General features: G+C 40.3%; 1 long non-coding RNA gene across 3 annotated transcripts in view; it reads left to right on the forward strand.

Annotated features, from left to right (window-relative positions):
- LOC121906721 overlaps positions 1-10,975 on the forward strand; it is a 143,233-nt gene extending 132,258 nt beyond the window's left edge. For all 3 annotated transcript variants that reach the window (XR_006098724.1, XR_006098726.1, XR_006098727.1), the window contains 2 exons: positions 9,141-9,367; positions 10,726-10,975. This is a non-coding gene — a long non-coding RNA (uncharacterized LOC121906721). The remainder of the gene's footprint in view (positions 1-9,140; positions 9,368-10,725) is intronic.
- The last annotated feature ends 398 nt before the right edge of the window (positions 10,976-11,373 follow it).

Consider the following 11,373-nt stretch of genomic DNA (forward strand, 5'->3'; position numbering starts at 1 on the left):
AACTTTTGTAGAGTACTCTCCGTCCAATCACTCCAGCTTTCAATACAGCTGCCAGTTTTGGCCAGAAAAGCAAGCTTTAACTCAGAATTTGCAGCTTTGTCCTTAGTGAGAGGAGGTACCTGTGACATCTGCACTGACATGCTGGAGATAATCCTCCATGTGATTGTCAGACAAATTGCAGACAGGGGAGCATGGCAAGGGACACAGAGGAAATGTTCAATCATGGGCCAGCCCATTCGGGAGCCTCCCTTTTCAGCCTCTCCAGCCTGTGGTTCATCTCTCTTTCGCACTCTCACTCTCTCTTTCTCTACCCACAGCTGCCGGGCTTCCACTGGGAGGGAGCTGTATTATGGCTGGGTTAATTTACTGATTAATATCCAGGCACTAGATCCAGCTTTCCCCAGATGGCCAATTAAAAACTACAACTGGCAGCGCACATAGGCCTAGCAGCAGGTTGCCGTCGGGCCCAGGGCTGGAGGCTGTGACAGAAGGTGTGGGTCCTGTTTGGGCCCGAATAAGAGTCACCAACTATCGTACTCTTTGACTCTCCGCACCAGAAGGGCAAACTGAAGCCATAATACTGAGCAGAACAGAGGACTAACTGGGGCTGCTGAAAGGCCACCTAGTGTAGGTATCTACTGTTGCTAGGTACAAGACCACAGAAACTAAAGCCATCATAAACAGAAAGTTAAGTTGTTAGACATCATAGTACAAACAGACAATAAATAATCTTTAAATGTTGATTACGATGGTGCAAAAACATAATTATCTGTGCTTTATATCATAAAGTGGTAATACTGTAGGTGTAGTAATAAAAAGGTAGTCTTGAGTAATATTTGGTACAGAAAATGATATTCCAAGAAATAAGAGCAACAGGTAAAGTAATTACTTTACCTATTACACATATTTACTGGATAATTATTGAAACAAAAAGATAAACTACCTATAGTGTGTATAGAGAAACAATTAAATTACGGATATGATAAGAACTCGTTGTTAAAAAGCAACAAAACTGGTTTCCTTTAATAACCCAGTTACATAGTAGATAAACTTAAATACTGTAACAGTATATTGTAATAAAGGTATTAATCAAACAGAAGATCTGGATCGAGTGAAATCAAACATCATTAAAACTACTTTATCTAATAGTCCACTTTCATCTTATGTATCACATAAAATTGGACATTATTAGTATCTATCAGTGAATAAAAGGGAATTTGTGTTCCCTTTACTATATTACTCACAGTTACTGTATTATTACCTATTAAATACTTTGTAACTACTATACTATTTTTTTATATAACATTTAATGTTAGTCATTTTAAGTGATTAGTTTATTATACCACTAATAATTGCTTCCGATATTCTATACAATTTTACTAAATGAAAGGAAATCTTTCTGTCAAATCACTAAACAATACTAGTTAACTACTGAATTTATGACATAATTCCCAGTTATTAATTAGCAGTAATATACTTACAATTACTTAGTAAATACTGTGTAATTATTGTACTCTAAAATAAAGTGCTCCCAGGCAATATTATTCCTCTTAATGTTATGGCACATTCGCCAAGAAATAGATTTTCACAATCTAGAATATAAATATTTGACATCAGTAATATCTCAATACAAACTGTGCAATATAGTCCAAAAAAAGCTTCCTTCCTACATTCTCCCTGCAAGCTGTGGTACTGCTGAATATTACGACTCTGTAATGTAATCCAGCCTGCAATGGAGCAGTGTTAATTTCACTATAATAACCCTCACATTATGAGACACTGCTATATTTAGACGGAGGCCATTTGAATACAGGTCTTGTCTTGATACTGACACAAACCTTATAAATGGGCTAGGGTCACCATGGAAACACTGTAAATACAATGGCCACGGCTGCTCTGAGAGGAAGGGTAATTAATAACTGAATTACGAAACGGAGATAGAAAGCCAGGCAGACCCATGCAGCTCCCATGCAAGTCCCTTGATAAAGGAGAGTTTAATACAAACAGTTGTACTTCTACTGGGTCAGCTAAACCAGGGATATCTGGGCCATCTCTGTTCAAAGAGAAAAAGGCCACGAACAGAATTGATGGCCCATTTCATTATGTAATTGCCTCTTTAACTTCCTTGTTCTGAGCAATCGCTCTTTAAACTCAAGCTCAAGGTAATATATGCAGAGATATGAGGGTAGTCTCACAGACAGATAATTCAGTAAATAGCTGTAATCTTTGCATCACCTTTAACCACCCCGGAGCTGGCTAATATGTCATCTTAAAACCGTGGTGAGCTAGAAATGAGGTACGGTACATAAAGAACTGGTGTGCTACAGACAAGAGTTCTGCATCAACACAGAGCTGAGCTGAATCCACCAGGATCACACAGATCGAAGCAGGACGCTCGCTGCCGCTGCTGTGGATATCAAAAGTGTGGTCCGGTGGTGGAACAAGGCTCCAGACAGCCTTTAAGCTGCCACCCTCAGTGTCGGGGTACAAGGAGCACAAAGCTGGATATGATTACCTACCTACAAGAGAGTGATGCATCCTGCCCTCCAACCCTTGAACTTAAGTTGTACCCTACATAGAATCAAAGTAAACACCAAGCCCCTGTTCAGAGCCTCTGAAGTGGGTAGATGTGAGAACACAACACGAGTGACCCGCTTCCTTTCATTTCCCTCTTCATAAAGAACCCACAAATGAAAAAAAAAAAAGGCAACGCAACACACAAAGCAGCATTGGGAAGGCTGCGGTCTTATTGAAGGGTCAGTAGTAGGATCACTGGGAGAAGGTCACCAAAGAGCCAAAATTCACACCCCATAATTGAGTAACAGGGGTCGCTGATTACAAAGCGAGCGGCATAGAGGGACACTGGACAGTGGTTGGAGCTGCGCTCACCTCCGGCTGTACAGAAAAACAAGACAAAGCGCTGAAAGAGGGCTCTGGAAAGACAGAATATTGGATGGTCTTTCCAGGTCCACCACTGTGAGACAGAGTGAAGACTTAATTAACTGAACAGCCAGATCTAACAGGAACCACTATATCAGAGAGACAGAGAGAGATAATTCCCTTTATGTAATTAGATCAATTGGGCATGAAGTGAAGAGGCTTCATCCAAGAGCAGTGTGTGGTTCTGAAGTGGGATCACTGACTGAGCTTTGATTACCTTTTGATTGTTAATGAAAAATTGGATTTAACCACAACTGTACAAATCCCTTATTTTCTAATTAAGAGTTTGGAGGATTGTTTTGTTTTTATTTTGCAATGACTGATGCATGCATGAATCGCAGTTTTAAGAAAAGCTTGACTTTAATGTGCAACATAAATAGTTTTTATAGCAAACGTGCTTGTCACATTCAAATCATTAGAGGTAATTAATGGCTTCTCTGATAATTCACCTGAGTGCTTTATGTCCACTTATTCGGCCTATAAATTACCTTTAGGAGGACTCATTCCCTTGTCATTTCAAAACAGGGATTTTCAGCCACCATTTCACAGACAAAGCTCCAAATTTAAACTGAGGAGAAAATAGAGAAATAAAATATAAAACAATATAAAATATTATAAATACAAAAGAAAAAATAACATCCCGGAAGTGCTAATAAAACTATACATTTCTTAATTATTTCATTACTGTTTGGCTTTGAGACGACCCAGAGTTAGAGGCTGGTCCCCCACATGAGGGTCCCCAGGGAGGGGATAGTTCTGTGGCCCAGTGGAGCAGTAGAGTGCCTCTGTCTGTGTCTGTCTCTCCACACCTCCAGTCACAGACAGAGGACGTGCGTGAGGGATGGGCCTCATCGTCCAGGGGAAACGGCTTGTGTCGGCCGCCCACACTGCGCCTCCTCTGTGTGAAATTGGCTGAGAGGATGTAGACATATTCCACGCACTGATCCATGGCTGAGTATAAACAAGAGAGGATCTCGCTTTCCCCTCCTAGAAGGTCAGGAAGCTTCCCCGTGAAACAGTAAGTGACACTGCCTCTTCTGCGCTCGCTAACAGTCTGACTGGTGGAACTTGACCAACCCCCCCCCTCAACACCAAACATCCCCCTCCTCTTTGCGCCGTCACCCTTCTCTGTGATGGTGTCCTGTGTACAGCCAATTCTCCCTCTCTCAGTGGGGTGCACTGATATTTAGTGGCGGGGTATGCCAACTTCATCAACAATTCCAGGGGCAGATACTCAAATTCACATTGAGGGACCGAACACCAGACAAAGCATTCATCCTGTGACTGAAGATCCGTGACCGGCTTGCAACACCTGTAATATCTTAACTTCTAAACACTATTCTGAGTCATATATCATGAGTTCAGATAGACAGATGGGGGAGGCGGGGGGTGTGGGGGGGTGGGGGGGAATCATGTTAGATCCTCGTCTCACCACCAACAATGTCCAAATGGTTGAGACAGAGGCATGAGATCCGTGCATGAAATCTGATTGCGGCTGCAGTAAAATGGGACTGGGGAAGGCATGAATGTAATTAAAGTGGCTGACACTTTTATGCTGGGTAATGGGAGTCCAGGGCCCAGCTATTCCCTGACGAGCTCCCCTCACAGTATGGAGTACATTTTAATACCACCCCGCACAATGACTTAAATGCAACTCTCAAGGCCTTCGTGGAGATGTAATATTGATGTGTAAATAGGATAAATGCCAACATCCTGGGGTTTAAGGGACACAGTAAATAAACACTACCTAATATACAAAATATATAAAACCGCTCAAGCATCTGGATACTGCAGAGCAAGACAGGAATGACTGAGAGGAACGGCAAAGCTTTACAAAGTGCTCAACACTCGATGCCTACCTTTAATATCCCAAAACATGTTGTGGATACAAGGACATAAATATAATTCTTAATTTAAATCCAGGATACACAATATTTTTGTGATTCAGCTGCAGGAAAAAATACTCAATAATAAAACGTGTCCTATGTGCTGTGTGTGTAGCTGTTGGTTATTAACAAAAAATCTAAAAGAAAGAACAACCTGAACAAAAGAAACACATCTTCTCTGTCTGAAATTAAGCTTAATGAAATCACAGTCTGCCCTAAGTAGAGGAAACAGATGAGTTGTGTTGTACACCAGCACTAATGTTAGGAAACAAAATGCAGAGAACAGAAAAACAGTTAAGCATTGTCCAATCAGTAATGTATTTGTTAATGTAGGTAGGAAGGAGGGAGCTTTTAGATCACGATGGGGCAGATAATGAAGAAGTTAATAAGAGGAATGGTACTTTGAAATGTTCTTCAACCACCCAGGTCCCACAATTTAATCTGTAATAAATAATCTGGCATCATTGCAAGATGGCATCTCATAATGGCAAATGAAATATGCTGGTATGATAGGTACAATAAATCTGGATTTTCCTATGGTTCCCTCAGGCTAGGACAATATGCAACTATAGTGCTCTCTGTCAGGAAGAGCAGATCTCAGGGCCGTCATAAAATCTAAATGGGCACTAATTAGGCAAGCCTTCCCTCTCACACTTACTATTTCTATTGACATTTTCGGCGCGCCATCCCCCCCCTCCCCCCTGCACTACCATAAGTCACTGAGAGAAGAACTCCCAGGATTGCAGAGCACAGGGCTGTTAAAAGGAAGTTCAACTTAGTGGTAATGAATAAATTTGCCCTCCCATGCAGTACTGTTTCTTTTGTCTTGGACCCAAGCATATTCATGCATCTAAATGGTAAATTGCTTTGCAGCACACAACGGCACTGTGGCAGAAATCAGAGCCATAAATATACACAGTAATCGCCTTTGATTAGCAACTTCTCATTTTAAAAAGACCAGAGGAAAAATGTTTTAATTATCATTTAATTTTCTCTGACATAACTAACACATATTTTGAGTTCATATTAAAATAAATGTTATATTAGAATTGTGGCAACTATAAATATCTTATTAGTACTGTATTGTTTAACGTTGTCTATCAAGAACCATGTTTCTACCAGTAACTTCTCTATAGGGAGCAGTGAGCTTGAGTGGTGGCGTGGAGTGGTGGGATCAGGTAAATATATACGTATGCATTCCTGCCTGCTTCAAATTAATAAAAACCTAATGCGTGCTTGGCACAGGACTGCTTGTTGAACATATGCTGCAAGCATGGCTAAGCCATCTGGCTCAGAGTCAAGTATTCCCACCAACTGTAGTCTTATGCTACCTGACAGTGGAAAAGCTTTATTCCCCTGGTATCGGGGGCACAAATGGAGAAATATTATTGAAATGATTATCTGCATCAAGACTCAGATTTGGGCTGACATTTCGCTGGCTCTGTGTAATCCGAGGGGTTGTCTAGGAGAGGGCGGAGAGGGGGTTTGCCGGTAAGCCTTGGCGGGATGATTAATGAAGCCAGGATACTGGGTGGACCCAGCCCACCTCCACTCAGACCCAGGGGCCGAGCCCCGCGTATGAAATTGGCCTATGCTGCTCATCTCCCTGGGAGAGAGCCACTGATGATCCTCCCGACACCGCTCTACCTCCAGTCACCAAAACAGCTCTCAAAAGCCATGCCAGATCCAGGCTTAGGAGATACTCTGCTCACACTGTGTGGCTGTGAGGGAGGGCTGCTTGGTAAAGAGCAGCATCCATACACCTGCTCTTCTGTAAAGCACATTTCACTCAAGCCATATTGTGGAGTTTTGTTTTTTTTTCAGCAACTTTTCTGCAGTACTCTATAGTGGCTTCATATTAATGTTTAGTGGTTAAAAGCAGGTGAATTTTTATCTTATAGGAATAATTCTTTATCTTAATATGAACCCTCTGAAGTTTTGCTGACACATGTGACTTTTAACACATTTAAAAAGAATAATCCCAAATATCATATTACGTGGCAAGTGTTATGTCTTTCTATATAAAACTGTGCTTACCTTTTAATAACCATGAATCCCTCAGTGCTTTACATCACTGCAGCAGCAGCATTGTCGAGGCTCTCCCTCAACCCCTTAGCCTTGATGGATGGGCCTGTGAAAGCATTTCAGGACACCGGTAATCGGATAACAGCGAACCAAATTCTTGACCAAGAGGAGAGAAAAGCAGTGACATGTAGCTCATGAATGAACACAGATGAAGAGGAAGAGCAAGTAATTCAAAAAAGCGAGGCGCATCTTTAATCATTCTCTGTCGATGATTAGTCATAGACAATGTCGCTTTGTTAAAAGTGTACCATAATTAATAACTGAAGCAGGACAGAACAATTGAGGGAGCGAGTGTCATGTGTTGTACTACACTAGAGAGGTGATTTCTAAATAGTGTAAATTAGGTGTTTACCTATTATGATCCAGCCTGTGACACTGCAGCCTCTTTTCCTTGAGAACAAGACCAAAGAGAATGATTAATTGCAAGCTCACGGGTTTTACAGCTTCAAGAGTAAATCAACTTCTAAGAAGTGCTAACTTGCTAAAATATAAACTAATTTTAGGCCCCAGATATTAAAATATAATCCATCTTCTTCCTCCACAGGGAAAGCTAATTAGAAAATGTGACTGGCATAAGAGAGGAGAGGTGGAGGAAAGGTGGGATTAGGCTCGGGAGCAGAAAATCACACCCTCTTGCTAAATCTTGGGATTTCTCTACACTTCAAATCAACTATTTCCCGTCGTGTCTCGCCATTTGTAACATTTCCAAAACAAAAGCTTGAAAATTATTTTATTCTACAAATAGCGTATTAAGTTGATAATATTTTTTTCCCCAAATAACAAATGTTTATGCATTTTCTCTGTATCTCTGGGTTTTTATTTGAACCTCTACCTGGCGCACATTCACTTTAATCTGCTAGCCAATAAACAACAGTTGCCCAAGGCAAAGAGCCTACCTGACAGAGGCTCGACTGGCATTCAGCTCTTGTGTTCTTCGCATGTTTTGACCTTATGCAGTGAAACATCCGCAGCCTATTGTACAGTGCAATTTATATGCCTAAGGAACAAAGCAGTTCTAAAAAGGGAAAATAACTAATACTATTAAAGCCTTTTTAGATCAGAAAACATGATGAAACCATTGGAATGTGTTAATAAATACACCTGAATAAAAGCTTAATTAACTGATTTTGTAATTTCACTTTTTAAGTCGACCCTGACACATGTCACAGATATTATAAATATCAGAGAGACAGTGTTATGCGTAAATATGGGGAAATAAGCACTATGGGAGTACATTGCATCCAACATGACACAGTAGCAGTGTGCAACAGAGCTGAGTAGTCCCAGCCAGCCGAGCTCTCTCGAGTCCCAGAAGACAATCCCCTGAGAGGAGAAATGCTCTGAGTGGTGACAGCTTAAAGGCAATAAGCCAATAATAAAGACCAGCAAAGTGGCCATGGGAGAGATTTCTGTTCCTGCTACCTTCAAAACAACAGAGCAAACAAGTGTCACTCAAGAGTTTGTGACCAGTTGTACAAAAGTTTAAGTTGCTTTTTTTTCTTTTACACTTATCTTCCATTCTTTAATTAATGAAAATGTCTCATTTGTGGTCTTTTTTTCCTCAATCTTTCCTCTGCAAGCAAGGATATAATTTTGCTGAGAATGGCACATTGACAATTTATTTTCAGAAACCTGTTCTTTTTAACCCTTTCAGTAACTTTATAATCCATATAAAAAGGAACATTGGAAGTATTTTTAGTGCTGTAATAGCTGTCCAATTACTGCCCTGCTGGGTGTCCATTTGGCTGCACCAGATGCATTGAGATGCCTTCCTACTGTCTGTAACTACTCAGAAACACTCAAAAGAAAATCCTCCCAGTGCAAACCTAATTGCATAATGTATGGACATGATAGAGGAGGTGATGGTAAATTTATTTAAAAGCCAGAGTTGTAAAGGACAAAATAGTGTAGCTTTATTCGTATTTACTGAAATTGCTCTGTGTGACAGAACAAGAATAATGGTGAAAATAATACTAAATCTCAATAAAACATGCACTCAAAAACTAGACAGAGTTTCCACATCCAGTTAAATTGCAATTAAAGACAAAGCACTAATTGGAGACTGAGCAGCACATACTGTATGACAGAAGAAAAAAAAGCATTCAATACATTGTGGCCCAATTCCCTCAACCTATCACACCAAACTTTGTCTTTTCATTCGTCCTCTATGTAATCAACTTTTCTGGTGGAACTTTAGTGCTCGACTCTAACGTTATTCTTACACTTCAGTGCAGTTGCACCCTGTGAGGATGACAGATTTCTGGGCTAGTTTGGGAAGAAGAGTGCTGCAGGGGAAGGCAGTGGCCAGTCTGCGATGGGGGGCCAACCAGGAGAAAACTCATTTGGAATTCAGCACTGCAACATTGCCATCTTTTGGCCAAACAGTATACTCAAAAATCCCAGGGATAATCCATCTCCAAACCCATACTGAGGTCCTAAAACAGCTTGATACAAAGGTACGTAATGGATTTATTCTTTTGTTACAGAGAAAGGATGCGTTATCTTTTGGCTCATAGCAGAATAAATAAAACTGTCTCATATGTTTGTTTCTGGAGGTTCCATATGTAACTTCTAATTAAGTATATTCTGAAAAAAACACAAAAATATTGGCTATCCTCCTTAATAAATGTCTTTCAAGACAACACAGTCTTAAAGACACCTATGAATTCAATACTGTAGTCTGGAACCAGAGCAGCTTCCCAAAAGTAACTGGACATTATGTTCAGTACTGTTTTAATGCTATGATTCAAATATTACATCGACAAAATTTCATGTCAAGGTGTCCAAAAGCAAATGGACACACCTCTGTTCCATCATCTACTTCTTCTTCTTCTTCTTCTGGGAGTAAATTTACAAACATGTAGTGACCAGAAAGCTTGAGTGGGTTTACTTGTCCTCTACCTGAATAAATATTTGTCTAAAGCGCTTGTGCTGTCCTGTTTTCCCACGGTGGTATATGGGACATCATGGATAAGGGAGAGGATGGGCTCTGACAGAGAGTGACAATTCATCCCTTCATCCCCCCTAACTGACATGTCACATTCTCTGATGACTTTATTGTGCTCCCTGTCACTGCACTTAATCTGTGTGTCAGTCAAGCCGGAGCAGCCCACACCACCACCTCCAGACAGCAACACTAATACCCACCCTTTTAATGACATTAGATTTGGAGTAATGCCATTCAGTATAGCACTGATATTATCTTCTATTTGCATCATTCAGCCAGTGACACAGTCAGAGCTTGGCCAATAGAGAGCTGGTCATTTCCCCATCCATTTCCACTCGGATGACAGATGTCAAGATGGAAACTGGCTATTATTTACTGTAGCCATGTTTTTATCACAGACAGACATGATGTCTCACTTTACTCCAGGCTGTCAAGCATTGCATCAAAACCTGTCTTTTATTGCGATATTTCAAGTACAGCAGTACAAAGTATGCATTTATTTTATCTTGTTTTATTGTTTGCTTTTTGTTATTATTAAATTGACTCATTTTGAACTCGCTGAGCTACCGTAGCCATCCGTTTTATCCCGGAAAGACAAAAAAACAACATCAAATCATCATCATCTACTTATTAAATCACAACATATTGCTCTATTTGTCACTTCCTTTGAGTTGATAATGTCTTTTGTATTCTAGGAATGAGTCTCAGTGTAGTGGGATTAATAATACCTGCTAAGGCGGGCCAAGTGCTGCTCAGGAAAATATTCCTCCTCTCAATAAGCATCTGTACAATCCTCTTCAGGTGCTATAATGACATTGTAATGAACATGCCACAAATGATTTTGAGTGATTCGAACTCCCTCTGCAGTGTGTTCAGTCCTCCTGTCATGGAGAATGAGTAAGCAGAATTACCAGCGGATCAGCATTAGAGGTAACAAAATTTCTTTCTTTTTTTTTTACATACTGACAGTGTATTTTCTCTCCCATCAGAGCTCCAGTGCCTAATTAAATGTATTTAGCATCATAAATATTCCACGGGGACAGGTTGACACAATGAATTAATGTCTGGTCTCAATAGCAGAGCCTCTCTATTGGCTGTGGAGAGAAAGTTAGCCCGATGCCAGGTAAATGCTGCAGCCTGCATGTCTTGTTATAAATCAGCGGTGCATTTGTTTTCTAATGCTGTGGAACTGAAAATACATTGATACTGATTAAGTCACATGATTAAGTTGGTGGGAGGTGGAAAGAGACTTCTAAGCTACCTTTTGATTAACTGCTGATAAATGGACAGCAACTGATTTTAAATTTTGTGCAGCTAAATTTTAAATCCTGTAGCGGTAACATTTAGCATCTTTCTTTATGATTTATTTCATTTTTTGTCTTGATTTATAGTGTTGTTAAGAGTTAAGAGCTTGCTTTTCTTTGCCCACACTAATAAAGCAAACACATCTGTCTTAACATGGAATAGCTTCGATATTACTTAAGACGCTTTATAGAGAGATTAAAGAGAGCGAAA

The sequence above is a fragment of the Thunnus maccoyii genome, chromosome 11 (genome assembly GCF_910596095.1).
Source record: "Thunnus maccoyii chromosome 11, fThuMac1.1, whole genome shotgun sequence".
Classification (NCBI taxonomy): Eukaryota; Metazoa; Chordata; class Actinopteri; order Scombriformes; family Scombridae; genus Thunnus; species Thunnus maccoyii.